The sequence below is a fragment of the Pleurodeles waltl genome, chromosome 10, assembly GCF_031143425.1.
Source record: "Pleurodeles waltl isolate 20211129_DDA chromosome 10, aPleWal1.hap1.20221129, whole genome shotgun sequence".
Classification (NCBI taxonomy): Eukaryota; Metazoa; Chordata; class Amphibia; order Caudata; family Salamandridae; genus Pleurodeles; species Pleurodeles waltl.
The window spans coordinates 958,105,065-958,118,451 of record NC_090449.1 but is presented as its reverse complement, the minus strand read 5'-3'; positions in this window follow the sequence as shown (position 1 = coordinate 958,118,451).

The following is a 13,387-nucleotide window of genomic DNA, read 5'->3' as shown; positions in this document are numbered from 1 at the left end:
ACTTGCAGGCCATTAACAACACCCTGATCTCCATAGCAGCGGTGCTGGCAGACATGGCCAACATCATGAGGGAGGCAGTGTCACCCCAGCGGGCCCCTACCTCTAGCCAGTCATGTGAACAATCCTCCACTTCCGCTGCCGCTACTGGCCAGGAGGCCCCGCCACATGACCAACAGGCCACCAGCACCCTCCCCCCTGCAGTAGGTAAACCACCCAGCAAACGTTCCCTGAAAACCAGACAGAAGCCAGAGACACTTGCCAAGACCACTGGCAGGAAATTAGACTCTCCTGATTGTCCCCCTACCCTGTCCACCTTGAACTGCCATTGCTCCCCTTCCTATGTCCCCATGGACACTGCACCTGTGCTACAAACAGACTGGAACAATACCCTGGACTTTCTTCCATCATCACCCCATTCCATTGCAATTTCCCCTCTATATTTTAGCACAACAATAAACACCCTTGGATAAAACTTGAATACAAGTATTTCATGTATTGATTGAAACAGCTACAACCATTGCAAATGACCTGTACATAGAATGAGCATAGACCTAATGACCTGTAGCTTGCTGTTGTGATCACACCAGGAGAATGTGTCATATCACCAATATCTGCAAAATGAATATCCAGAGTTAACAGTAAGTAGGGCAAAGAAGTGGGTAATGCCAGCATGACAATGCCACACAGAATACACCAATATTCATAGAATGTGAAGTTGCACTGTCTCACCTGTGTGTCATTGGAAGTCCTGACATATCATAGATGTTCTGTTGTCCACATCCTCATCCTCTGCCTCCTCAGCCTCACTGTCCTCAGGGTCCACTGCTGCCACAGGGGCATCTCCAGTCTCCTCCCCCTGCAGAAAAAGTACATGGCGTCTGAGGGCCAGACATTCTTCAGCCCTTGTCCTGGCATTCCTCACAGGGGTCAGCAACCACAATAGGTTTGGGTACCAGAGTCACCTCCAAATATTGAGAGACAGCATTTAGCCACACACTATCCTACATGGCCAACACCATAGGCATACACCAACATATACTGGGTGGGAACCAAGGCTCACCTATTAGCCACACCCTATGCCTCTGTAGCTGAGACATCACATTTGAGATGCTGCTATTCCTCAGAACAAAGACATCATGCACCAACCCAGGATACTTAGCATTGACGTGGGAGATGTACTGGTCCGCCAAGCACACCATCTGCACATTCATGGTGTGGAAACTCTTAAGATTCCTGAACACCTGTTCATTCTGGCAGGGGTACAAATGCAACATGTGTTCCGTCAATCGCACCAATTATATTGGAGATATGTCCCATTGCATAGAATCCGGCCTTCACAGTTGCCAAATTCTCAACCGGGGGGAAAGCAATGTAGCTGCACATGTATTTTATCAGGGCAGACAACACCCTTGTTAGCACGTTTGAGAACATTGGCTGTGACATTCCTGCTGCCAAGCCCACTGCCACTTGGAAAGAACATGTTGGCAGGAAATGGAGCACAGATAGCACTTGCACAAGAGGGTGGATCCCAGTGGGGTGACGGATAGCAGATATCAGGTCAGGCTCCAACTGGGCACACAGCTCTGTGATTGTGGCCCTGTCCAATCTATAGGTGAGTATTATGTGCCTGTCCTCCATTGTAGCCAAGTCCACCAGGGGTCTGTACACAGAGTATGTCTCCATCTACTACTCATCCGCAGCGGTAGGTATCTAAGGGATACAAGAGTGAGTAGGCTGTCACAAACTGAACAATGAAGCCACAACAGCAGTCCGCAATGTGCAAACATGTTATGGGACAGTGAAATTACTGAAGTATGTGCCTATTTATCCTGTTTTGCAGCAATAATTGAGAGGCCTGTTCACCCCCCCTGAAATGGTGACCGCCTGTCCTGTGTTTAGGGACAGGTGGCAGTGAGGTAATGCCACTGACATTGTGCACAGTGGCGGTCGTGAACCGCCGTACAATTCCTCATTCGTTAATATTGGTCGTATGGGGTACAGTGGCCAATGGTGATCTACAACGGTGGTGACGGTAAACACCGCTGCAGATGTGACTGCCATTTTATGATTCCTCACTTGTTTCTTGACCTTCCATAGGAGAGGACCTACACTGCATGTGCTACTGTGACCTGTGTCTGGAACCTACCATGGCCGTGTGGCTGGGAAAAGGGCCACAGCCTTCACTTCTGAGGAGTTGGAGTGACTGGTGGATGGGGTCCTACTCCAGAACGGACTGCTGTATGGGCCTCCAGACCAACAGGTGAGTACACTTTGTGCACAATGCATGTGGCATGAATGCATGGAGTTGTATGAGAAGGCTATGTGTAAGGGGGGTGGGTGGATGTCCTCTTGGTAGCATGCATGTTGTGGGCTGGGCTATGTGTGTGCCAATGGTGATGCAAATGGGTATGGTGGGCCATTTGTGTGACAGGCTGGACCATTTGTCTAATGGTGTTCTCCTGCCTGTATTGCCTCTGCAGGTCAGCGCCTATCAAAGAAGGGAATATGGTGTGCCATCGTCAAGGAGGTGAGGACCCTGGGGGTCTATGGCAGGCGGAGCACCCACTGTTGGAAACGGTGGGAGGACCTGAGATGCTGGGCACGGAAGACTGCGGAGGCTCATCCGGGGATAGCCTCCCAACGAGGAAGGGGTGACCATCGGACCCTGAACCCCCCGATGGCCCACATACCGGCAGTGGCCTACACTGAGCTGGATGGGCTCTTGAGGGCATCACAGCAGCTACAAGGGGGTGAGTACAGTGGCTATCATTACAACTTACGGCTGGTGGGGTGGTATACGGGTGGTAGTTGTGTGTCCTTGGGTGCCCCTAGGCCAGGCCAAACATGGCAGCGTAAGTCCTCTGGTGGCTGAGGGTTGAATGTGAAATACAGCTTACCTAGCTTGTTGGTATTCACTCCTGGGCAGGGCTGCGTGGGTCCCATGAGTGCAACAGTTGGCGGTGTGTGCCCCTCCTCACTCCTTGGTGACTAGCCATTTGACTGGTTGTGCCATGCATAGTGCGTAGGACTGTTCCCTGTGTGTGAGGGTGCTGTGTACAGCAACAGTGGTATTGGTGCAATCATTGGCCCTGTGTATCCTTTGTCTCTCTTCCCCCTTTCTTGTTTTGTCATCCTGTCCTCATGTGCATTAGCATCAACTGAGAGGAGGAGCAGAGGCACCGCCGACACAGGGAGCTGGGTCCCAGAGGACCCTAGAGGCAGAGTCCACCAACGCTGAGGGCACCATTGGGACGGAGGGCGAGGGAAGCACCACGGCAGAGACTGGAGGGTACAATACAGACTCTGATACCTCCACCGATGGGAGCTCCCTGGTGGTGGTGGACACATCTGTGACCACCCCAGCTGCAGGTACAGCCGCCACCCCGTACCAGCACCGCCTTCCCAGTAGCCCCTCAGCGAGTTGCCTGTGCCCGCTCACCCAGGAGGGTGGGCATCTCCTTTGCCCCAAGCACCTCAGGCCCTGCTCCAGTGAGCCCTGCTGCCCTGAGTGAGGAGGATATTGACCTCCTGACATCCATCTCTGTAGGGCAAACAACCATTGTGAATGTCATCAAGGGGGGTTGCAGCCCAGATGCAGCAATCAAATGCATTCCTGGAGTGCATTCACGGTGGATTGGTGGCCCAACAGAGATCGATTCAGGCTCCGTCCTCCTCTCTGATGGCAGCCATTGTCCCTGTTTCAACCGTCCCCCCTCCAACTTCCACTTCCCAGTCCCATTTTCCTCAACCCCAACCCATCCAAAGCACACAACCAGACGAGCATGCACACAAGACAACACCCATGAGTATCACAGGCAAACACAAGCATCACACTTTATCACACTGGCACTCACACAAACACCATTCAGTTGCAGACACAACAACATCCACTATCTCCACTGTCTCCCCCTCCTCCTCCTCCTCCCACCCAGTTACGTCTATACTCACACCTGCATGCACTACATCAATATCCAGTACCAGCATCATCATCACACCAAGCAGAACACACACTTCACTGGCAGACACCTCCAAAAGCATCCATGCATATGTCCCCTGTGTCCTCTCCCACTGTGTCTGTCCCCCCCAAAGGACACAAACACAAGCACTCAGACACCCAACAGCCATCTACCTCACAACAGCATAACGCCCATGCACTTACACCCAAATCAGCAGACAAACACCTCCAACAACCACTCCCTTATCCTCCACTCCTATTACTTCTCCCTCTTCCTGCCACAACGTCCCTAAAAAGCCTTTCCTTTCCATGATTGACCTCTTCCCTACCCCTCCCCCCGTCCTGAACGTATGGGCGGGGTAGCAAGGACCCAGCCCCGCACCTCAACCAAACAGTCCATGGGCCCAGTGGTAGCACCACATACTCGTGGTCGTAGGGATTCCAGACCAACAATACTGAAGGGGAAGGAGCCTGCACCAACTGCAAAGAAGAGGAAGGAGCCTGCACCAGCTGGTAAGAAGGGGCAGGAGCCTGCACCAGCCAGAAAGAAGGAGAAGGAGCTTGCACCAGCTGGTAAGAAGGGGAAGGAGCCTGCACCAGCTGGAAAGAAGGGGAAGGAGCCTACACCATCAGGCAGAGCGGGGAAGAACCCATCCACCCCTGCCAGGAAGGGTAAGGGATTCCCAACCTATGACCAAGAGAAGAGGAGGCAATCTACGCCAGCAGAAGCTGCCAGCCAAACACCGCCACCACCATGAGCTGTCACAGGGTCCCCACTGCCAGCCGTGGTTGTGCAGCCATCAGAGAGTGCAGGGGCTGAGCTGGAGCCTCCCCCAAACAACGACCACAGTGCGGCCATCAGAAGGTGTAGGGGCTGAGCAGGAGCCCCCCCCACCCAACACCACAGTGCAGTCATCAGAGGGTGCAGGGGCTGACGAGGAGCCTCCTCCAACCACCACCACAGTGCAGCCAGCAGAGGGTGCAGGGGCTGAGCAGGAACCTTCCCCAACCACCACCACAGTGCAGCCATCAGAGGGTGCAGGGGCTGAGCAGGAGCCTCCCACGACTATCACCACAGTGCAGCCATCACCGCTGGTGGATGCCATATAGTCCAGCCTCCAAGGGCTGCTGTGTGGCCTGCCCCCTCCAGAACCAGTAGGCAAGACACCCACTCCAGAGACTGTGGCCTTGCACTCCCCAGGACAAAGCACAGGACATGTTGCCCCCTCCGGATCCAGTGGGCAAGACACACACTCCAGAGACTGTGGCCTTGCACTCCCCAGGACAAAGAGCAATGGGCATGGTACCCCCTCCAGAACCAGTGGGCAAGACACCCACACCAGAGACTGTGGCCTTGCACTCCCCAGGACAAAGCACAGGGCAAGTTTCCCCTCCAGAACCTGTGGGCAAGACACCCACTTGAGAGACTGTGGCCTTGCACTCTCCAGGATAAAGAGCAATGGGCATGTTGCCCTGTCCAGAACCATTGGGCAAGACACCCACTCCAGAGACTGTGGCCTTGCACTCCCCAGGACAAAGCACAGGGCATGTTGCCCCTCCAGAACAAGTGGGCAAGACACCCACTCCAGAGACTGTGGCCTTGCACTCCCCAGGACAAAGAGCAATGGGCATGTTGACCCCTCCAGAACCAGTGGGCTTGTTCCCGCATCTGGCTGAGGTACCGCACCTTCCCCTGAGGTGCCTGCCTATTTGAGAACTGATGCCCCTGCAGTGTTCTATCCGGATTGGTGCAGGATTCGAGTGGGGCCTTGGACTGTGCCCTGTGGTCATGTAGGCCCTTTGAACTGGGCAGTGCCCCTTTTTTATGGAAGTGTACATATTTGTTTCATTGCCAAATCGGATTGTTGATTTTATTGTTGGACTGATTACAATCACTTTCATCAGTTCCTGTTGTCCTTGCATTATTCTGCTGATTTTTGTGTTCATATTGTTTTTGCAATGCATATGGTTGCGTGTATGGTGTGTGTATGTCAGGTCTGTGTGGTGCGTATATGTGCCACTCTCGTTTTCCGCCCACCCTCCCTTGTGTGTTAGGCAGCTTTACTCACTGTTGTCATCTTCGCCGGCGTTGGTGTTCCAGGTGGAGCAGAATGTAGAAGATCTTCGGGAGACTTGCAGTTCGGGTTCCATGGTGGCGTGGTTCTTCCTGTGTCTCCAATGGTGAGACCTTTGACTTTTCTTCTCTATTTCCACCAGGCTTTTGATGGCATTGGTACCGGTGGCAGATTCGTGTGTATAGTGGATGGTACTTTGTCTTCTGCCTGGCTGTAGGCGGCTACCGCCATGATGACAGTTGTTTCCGCCCTGGCGGTCGGTGTGGTACATTGACTGTCTATCGGAGATATCACCGCCATGGTCATAATTTGCCTATAATTACCACCAGCCTGTTGGCGCTATGAACGCCACTTTATCACCCACTGCCAGGGTCGAAATGAGGGCCATAATCTGGTTGCCTTTATTCAGGTTGCTGTGTCTCCAAGGCTTCTGCTGGAGCTATGGATATGTTGAATACTTGACAGAGGACCACTCCACTATACCAATGACCCAGCTAAAAGCTGTGCCCATGCTTCCTGAGGGGCAAGAGCCATGTGTCGGAGCCTGGTAGGGCAGGTAGTGCATGGACTTTTAGAATATCCTATGAAAGGTAAGGGTTATAGCTAGACCAGGGTTCTACCAGAGGCCTGGTTGGGGGCAACAAGGGCATGGTGTACCAGTCCTATACCAGTCCTGGCTGTAAGTGTTAAAAATTGGGTCTCTAGTTGGCAGAGGTGCGAACCCTGTCTAAGTAGGGACCACAATCCTGGTCAGGGTTAATCAGATACATACCCTAAATTAACCTGTGCTCACCGTATGGTAACGTGGCACAGAGAAGCCAGACTTAACTTAAGAGGTAATGTGTAAAGTATTTGTGAACAACTTAAATTACAGAAATACAGTGAGAACACTACACAAAAAGATTCCACACCAGTTTAGAAAAATAGATAATATCTATCTGAGTAGAACAAGACCAAAACAACGAACATTCGATAGGTAAACCCTGAGATGTACAGTTTTAAAGATTTAGGTGAAAAAAGCACATAAAAGCGCAAAGCGATAACTGTGGATATGTGGTTGCGCTGGACGCAGACAAAGTTGAGAATTCAGGCCGGATACAAGGACCCATTTAAGCCTGCTGAACACAGTACCTTAAAACATGGTGCATGGTCGGCACGGTGTTGCTTTACAAGGCTTTGGGGTGGATCTGTTGGGGACCACAGAGGGTAGAGCACCTTAGGTTCACTTCTAGGGGCCAGGACTGGAGTGGGTCCACTTGGCACTTGGCAGGGCGGACTCACAGACGGCAGAGTCCAAGTGCAGGAGCAGGTTGGTTGAAAGTCTTTTGGTTGAAAGTCTTTTGTTGCTGATGCTTCAGAAAACAGGAGGCTAGTCAGCTGGGCCTTTGAGTCACTCTGTGTTCTGGGTTGTAGAGATTAATGCCCAGTCCTTCTCACTTCCAGGCAAAAGGTCATCACAGCAAAGCAGGGGTCCAGCAAATTAGCAGTCCAGCAGAGGGACAGTCATTTCAGCAGCTCAGCAGTCCTAATTCCTGGTAGAGTATCCACAGTTCCAGAAATTTACTAACTTCATGGTGTCAGAGGTCCAACACTTCTACTCAATGTGCCTTTGAAGAGGCCTTTGAAGAGGCCTTTGAAGATCACAAGCTCCCTGCCTTTCCTGCCTTGGCTCAAGTCACTACAGGCCCTGGCTCAAGAGTCACTACAAAGGGGTATGCAGCTCTTTGTCTGGGGACACCCCTGTTCAGGGGCAAGTGTCAGCTACTCCCTCCCAATCTACGACAGGGTGGTCCATCAGCCTAGTGATTGGCCATCAGGATGCAAATGTCACACACCAGATCCCTTTGAGTGACTTTCTAGAGGGGATGCACAAAGCCCAGGTGTCACCAAGCCAGGCATGTATTCAGTGGCAGGCAGAGGCACAGAATGGTCAAAAGTAAGAAAATGCCATCTTTTTACAATATGGGATTTTCAGACTGGCTGCTTAAAATCCAACTTCACCATCAGTGGGGATTTTAAATTGTGAGTCCAGAGACATCAAACTTAAAATGTCTTTTATTTCCCAATTGGGAAATACATTTAAAAGATGTTTTAAGGCAATCCCAATGTTGACCTTAGAGAGAGAGAGAGGCCTGGCAATAGTGAAACATGAGTTTAGCTTCTTTTCACTATCAGGGCATGTAAAAATCAGAAGTACATGTCCTACTTTTTAAATACACTGCACTCTGCCAATGGGGTTGCCTAGGGCCTACCTTAGGGGTGACTTTTATGTAATAAAAAGGAACATTTGAAGCCAGCAAGTAGGTTAAATTGCCAGGTTGAAACAGCAGTTTAAAACTGCACACACAGGCACTGCAGTGGCAGGTCTGAGACATGTTTAAAGGGCTACTTAAGTGGGTGGCAGAATTAGTGCTGAAGGTCCAGTAGTAGCATTTCATTTCCAGGTCCTGGGCACCTGTAGTGCACTTTACTAGGGACTTATAGGTAAATTAAATATTCCAATTGTGGCTAAGCCTATGTTACCTCATTTGAGATACAGAGCAAGTGCACTTTAGAACTGGTCAGCAGTTAAAAAGTGCCCAGAGTTATAAAGTCAACAAAAGAAAGGTCAAAAAAGAGGAGGAAGGCAAAATGTTTGGGTTAACCCTGAAAAAGGGCCACTTCCAACAGTAGGAAATTGGAGTATTAGTTGAGGGGGGTTGAGTACCCACCTCATTTAATAACTACAACTCTTCTCAGGATTAACCAAAAAGACACTATATTGACCTGAGCTCAACCCCTTGGTAGTTATGGCACAAATCTTAACTTAGAGGCAATGTGTAAAGTATCAAACAGTAATAAAGGCACAACACAAGAGAAATCCCAAACCAATTTAGAAAAATAAACTGTATTTTAATTAATAAAATTACACCAAAAGGGCAATAATCCGACAAGTGAAACATGAGATATGTTTTTAAAGTTTAAGGTTCAAATTAGTGCAAAAATTTGTTAATTTCCATCCATGGTCATGTGGTTCCGCTTGATCAGTACCTAGGCACAAGTTAAGGCTCAATGCCATGGAGCACGGGTCAGATAAAGAAACAAGGTTTCATCCTGTCATTGGTTTTACTTTCTGACTTAAGGGTATTTTTATCAAAAGGGGTGCTGCACCTAATGCAGCGCCACTTTTCTGCACCCCTTAGCACCCCCCTAATGCAACCATGTGCGCGCCATATTTAATATACGGCGCACCATGGCGGTAGTTAGGGAACTTGCATCAGAATTTTTTACGGTAATCCTGCAAAGCACCCAGAGGCCAATTGTACCCATTGGAAGCCTCCTTATAACACCTGCTCAGAGCAGTAGTGATAAGTGCCGAAAAAAATGACACAAAGAAATCTATTAGATTTCTTTGTGTCATTTCTTCAGCCCGCCCCTATGGGGGGAATGCCTGCTTTGCATTCATTATGCCTGGTGCAGGCATAATGTAGTGAAAAGTGTTACAAAGTGGTGCAATGCATGCATTGCGCCACTTTGTAAATATGGCGAGGTGTTGTGGTCATCTAATGCATAGCGTAAAAAATAAATACGCTATTGTGTCGTTACAATGGTGATAGGCCCTCTTAAATCTGGGCCTTAGTCTCTTGAATAAAAGTCAATAAACCTCAGCTGGTCAAGGCATCAGACTAGGATGAAAAGAGATCCGTGTCGTCGGATAGCCACTGGACAAGGTCTCGGTGAAGCTGTTGACTTTTGGCAGGAAAGCTCAGAATGGAAAAATTAATTTTTTGACCAAGGAAGGTCAGTCACTGGCTGGATACTTTCTACACCTTTGCCCAGTAAAGAGCTCCACATTTTGACTTAGGGCTGACTTGGAATTTGGGGGATGGGTTACTCTGTTACAAATTTGACTGATATCCCATCCACAGTATTACAATCTCCATAGTCTATAATGGGATCATAATATGGCAGAGGGGTATCTGTCACGTTTTGACAGAGTAACCCCATCCACAAAATTCTTAATCGGGCCCTTAGTCACTTTTTCGCAACTGGGTTCTTCTAGTGGGGTAAGGCTGCAGTTTGTAGCCTGAGAGAGCTTCACAAGGCAGAATTACTTCTCTGTGAGGTCCTGATCAATCTGATTTGCTGCTGAGAAAAAGCTCAGAGCAGGAGAAACATATATCTCTGGCCCAGTGCCAACACACCATCGTTAGATCAGCCTGGCAGTTTAGTCCACGTCCTCCAGATGGCTTTGGAGCCAAAAGGTTTGAAGTCAAGGAAATGAAGTTAACAGGTGCAGGGAAATAAATTGGCAAAGCTGACCAATTCGTTAATATATCCAGTAATAATATACGTAATCTGAAGTTATGAACCTCTGATATCTGGTATGAAGACAACTCATTGCTCACGCATACATACTGGTCTACAAATTTCTAGAAGAAAGCAAAAAAAAGGAAAACTTAAATGCACACCATAAAAGATAGTATTAGAAACCTACAACACTAACTCTGCACTTTACTGAGGAATTTCAAAAACTGCTTTTCAACATTATATAGCAAGCCTGAGCAAATCAATCAATCTATCTAGCTATCTATCTATCTATCTATCTATCTATCTATCTATCTATCTATCTATCTATCTATCTATCTATGTAAACTCAGTTTGTAAGGGCATCCCGATTTCATGATCAAGACTGTGTTCTACAGCCGAAACGCATTGATGCGAGAGCCTATAATTGCTAAATTATCTTATTCCTCTACCACTGTAATGTCAGCTGTTCCTCTGTTTATGGAGGAGGAACTTTATTAGAATATAATAACACAGGCGGATGGGCTAGCTGCCGTGCACCACCTGCGGTCGGGCGCATACAGGCATACCTTACACGGCAAGCATTCTGCATTTATTGGCCTGTGAGCCCCAAGAACATGCTACATGCAGCCACCGAGGAGGATATGAGGTTGAGGTCCCCGTACAGTGCGTCAGAGGAATCATGGCATCAAGGCAAGCTCCCCTGTTTGCAAGAACAGTGTTGGTGGAGGCCGTACTGTTAGATATTGATGTTCACAAAGCACTGTAATTACAGGAAATGGTTTGAGTTAACGTCTTACCCTGGCACATGAAATGTGTCGGGGGAGATGGTGCATGCGGTCGAAAAAGCTCAGTAGGAAGGAAGTATCGAAATGGTGGGAGAGTACCTCACTTAAAAAAAATGTGGAGGTAGGATGTGTACCCAAGGATTATAATCACCCCTACAATTGACCATCTGCATAAGGATTTATTAAAGAAATGGGCAGAACAGAATGCCAGTAGCTCAATGGTGATGCCCAAATCTTAATCAAATATGCTGAAATTCAAGCGGAATCATCTGCTAAAACAAATTAAGGATATGACAGAAATAATTGATAAGGATAACAACAGAGAGCTGAAAACAGAAAAGCTATGAAATTCTTAAGAGATCATTTGGACTATGAAAGAGGCCCTATATATATATATCCGTGAACAAGACTATGGCTGAAACGCGTTGGGAGGAGGTCTTTTTGTACTTCTGTCAATAGATATTTTTTGCAACTACCGAAGGTGTCTTGGTTTTCCTTCAAAAAGGCAAGGGAGCACGTGTAGTAATATATATATATATATATATATATATATATATATATATATATATATATTTGCCAAGTGCTTTGATACATCATGGAGACAAAGAGTGGGTGATGTAAATAAGACAAGACAGGACATTTCAATCAGCGACCGAAGTTCTGATGCTAGCTCTAAAAGTTGAAGAAGAATTGGCTAGACAATGCCCCCCAGTGGAGCTCCAAATACATAAATTGCAGATTTTTTTTAGATTAGATTGTCGCACAAATTACAGACTACGAATGGATTCAAAAAAACAAAAAGGTGATGCAAACAAAGAGGGGGAGGTCAAGGGAAAAGAAAGTCAGGAGTGGCAGAACACAGGAGTCACTAAGAACAACAAAAAGTGAATTGCAATAAATTAACAGTTCTGAACTTGACCAAAGAAACTTTGTTGGCTGCGGACTTGCAAATAATATCCTTTGGACTGTCTAATTGTCCTGAATCTAGCTTCTCTTGTGTGCAAAGCACATTAGATCTGTATACATGTATTAGAAGGTTAAAGCTGCTGAAACTATATAAGAGTAAAGAGGGACAAGTGGAGCATAAGTATGATACTAATGTGACAAAGAGTAATTTGTTAATTTCCGATGAGTGAACTGATTTAATTGGAAAATGAATGTAGTGGGGATGATCAGACTGTTGATGAAGAATTAAGGGCCTGATTTAAGAAAAGTAGCGCTGCATCCAATGCAGCGCATGTTTCCTGCACCCCTTACTGTCCCCCTATTGCCACCATGTGTGTGCCATACTTAATACGGCGGTAGTTAGGGAACTCATGTCAAAATTTGGCACTTTGCAGGATTAGCATCATCATTTTGACACTAATCCTGTAAAGTACATTGAGGCCCATTGAAAGTAATGGGTGCCTCCTTTTAACATCTGCTCTGTGCAGGCATTAAAAATGCTGCAAAAAGTGGTGCAAAGAAATCTTTTAGATCTCATTGTGCCATTTATTCGCCCCCCCTAAACAATCGGAGGACCCCCTTGCATTGATTATGACTGGCACAGGCGTAATGTGGCGCAAGAGTTTACAAGGTGGCGCAATTCATGCATTGCGCCACTTTGTAAATATGGCGCACCAATTTTGGCCTCGTTGAGGTACATTAGCGTACAAAAATTATGCTAATGTGGCACAAGGAGGTGCTAGGCCCTCTTAAATCTGGGCCTAAGTATGTTGTGTATGGACACAGGAGGCGGCTAAAAAGTGAAACTGAAATCAAAATGTATTCCACAGACACCCCAAGACAATAAATATGCATTTTCTGATGCTAACATCATTGAACTGAAAAACATGAGAAGGAGTGTTGTTAAAGACAGATGAGCAAACGTAAAAAAAAAAATAGAGAATACAACAAGGTTTTGGCTAAACGCAAACGGAATAATAACATAATCAAAAGAAATTCAGGCAAAGGGGGAAATGTGGTACCATGGCCATAGCAAATGAAGTATATGAAGGAGGCCTACAGACAACTCAGTGACAATGAGTGCTACAGGCTTATTACCGTGGTTGAATACCAAGTAGTGAGGAATGCATTTGATAAAAAATTGAATAAGTGGTATGATGAGGGATTAATCACTTGGGATGAGTACAAGTTTCTGGAAAAAGAACATCCTAAATTACCTATCGTTATTTAATTGCTAAGGTACACATAAATGTTCATACTCCAACTGGAAGCCCCATGATAGCAGCACAAAGTAGCTTATTTAAAAATGAGCAAAATATATCAACTCCTTCTTAAAT